The sequence below is a fragment of the Centruroides sculpturatus genome, unplaced genomic scaffold (assembly GCF_000671375.1).
Source record: "Centruroides sculpturatus isolate CEXI.00-Female unplaced genomic scaffold, Cexi_2.0 scaffold1171, whole genome shotgun sequence".
Taxonomy (NCBI): domain Eukaryota; kingdom Metazoa; phylum Arthropoda; class Arachnida; order Scorpiones; family Buthidae; genus Centruroides; species Centruroides sculpturatus.
Genome location: NW_019385411.1, coordinates 211779 through 213408, shown reverse-complemented (window position 1 = coordinate 213408; position 1630 = coordinate 211779).

The window sequence follows — 1630 nt, the reverse complement described above, 5'->3', positions numbered from 1 at the left end:
TGATACACAGCACAGTGGCACACCAACAGAAGAAGAACTCACAACTTATTGGTCTTCTCTTTGGTCCAATGCTGTTACACACAATGCTGAAGCAGGCTGGATCGAAGAGGAGAACAGAAACTTGCACAACATACCAACTATGCCCTGTGCTGAAATAAATGTACACGAATTCGCTACGCTGTTAACAGAACACACAACTGGAAGACACCTGGTGTAGACAACATTCACAATTTCTGGTACAAAAAATTTACATCACTGCATCAGGAACTTTACATCACTGCAAACATGTAACTCACATCATCATCAATCCACAAGACATGCCAAAATTTCTTACTCAGGTCATCACCTACATGAAACCTAAAAACAACACTACAGACCCCACACAATACAGACCAATTACATGTCTCCCAACACTCTACAAATTATTGACAGCATGTATCGCAAACAAACATGTTGAAGAACACGACTTTCTTACAGAACAACAAAAGGGTTGCCGTAGAAATCAAAGGGGATGCAAAGAACAGTTATTCATAGATTCAGTCATTCTACGGCAAGCACACAAACAACACAGAAATATACACATGGCATATATAGACTACAGAAAAGCATTCGACAGTGTTCCACACAGTTGATGCTACATATTCTACATATGTACAAAATACATTCATCACTTATTGCATTCTTCCAAAACACTATGCAGCACTGGAGAACAACACTACATCTCAGGGTTAGTAACACTTCCATACAAACAAACCAAATATTCATTAGGCGAGGAATTTTTCAAGGAGATTCCTTGAGTCCTCTCTGGTTCTGCCTAGCCCTGAATCCATTATCCAACATGTTAAACAACACGCATTATGGCTACAATATCAGACATGAAAAAACAACACAGTTTACACTGTCACATCTCATGTACATGGACGACATAAAACTTTATGCATCCACACAAAAACAACTTCATCAACTTCTACAAATTACACATTCATACACCAAGGACATACAAATGGAGTTTGGCTTAGACAAATGCAAAAAACTTCATATAGAAAAAGGAATCCTGAAGAAAGAAGATTTTGCACTTGGAAATGGGGACGTTATTGAAACCATGGAAGAGGGTGAGTTCAACATGTATTTAGGATTCCAACAGGCCAAACTAACAGAACATACACAAATAAAGCAAAGATTAATTAAAGAATACCAAAGTAGGTTAAATGCTATTCTCAGAACACAATTAAATGTGTGGAATCTGCGGATATCTGAGGTATGATATCCGCAGAGGTGGATAAAAATTGATTGCCACAAAAAAAGGGAGGAGACCAGTACGATATATTATCTAACAAACTTTATGCACCAAACATATATATACAATTGAATCACAATACGATAGGTAGGCTTAAGCCTGGCACGTGGCAGCTTACACAAAGCACAAAGGGTCTACACAAGACAATCGAAGGACACACCTTCACTGTTGCACGCCAGGAACCAGACTGAATGGTTTCCGGTTCCCCACTATATATAACTCCTCCACCACTCTCACCGTGCTGCCACACAAAAACAGCCCAAAACACAAATAAAACCGCGCGTACAGCAATCGCGACGATCGTTTACGTTAATTACATTAATAAAATATTAC